A 645-nucleotide genomic window follows, 5' to 3' on the forward strand; every position below is an offset into this window, starting at 1 on the left:
TGAGGGAGGCAACTAATCGATGTTTCTCTCCCACTCTCTCTAAAAAAACACACACAGAAAACCAAAAATCAATGGGAAAAAAAATCCTCAGGTGAGAATTAAAAACAAAAAAAGAGTGGTTTAAATGTGTATTATATATGGATTTACATATGTGATTTTTAAAAATTGAAAGGATATATACTAGATGGTTAACAGCAGGTATTACTGTTTGATGGTGGGATTACAGAAGATCCCCCCCCCGTTTTATTTAACTGTATTTTGACTTTTGGGGGGTGATGAATATGTAAAAAAGAAGAAAAAAAACATTCTAGTTACTAGGGATTCACAAAGGCTTCTTTGGTTCACAAAGGGCCAAAATCTATTTTCAGTACTCACCAACCCTAAAAGAATTATATTCGTGAATAATTATACCTCAAAGTCACAGGGTGACAACAAATTTCTTTGAGCTTTTGCTAGAATACATAAATTTTCTGGTAATGCTGGTTAGTAGATGGCGGTTGCTTTCTTTGGTAGCTACATGTCTGGGCAATATATATATATATATTACTGCTTAATTTAAGAGTTACTTAAACTTAGCATTTCTGTTTTTTTAAATCTTTGTTGAGAGATTACAGATGTCCCCCCCCCCGCTTTTTACCTCTTGCC

This window comes from Myotis davidii, unplaced genomic scaffold (assembly GCF_000327345.1).
Source record: "Myotis davidii unplaced genomic scaffold, ASM32734v1 scaffold161, whole genome shotgun sequence".
Classification (NCBI taxonomy): domain Eukaryota; kingdom Metazoa; phylum Chordata; class Mammalia; order Chiroptera; family Vespertilionidae; genus Myotis; species Myotis davidii.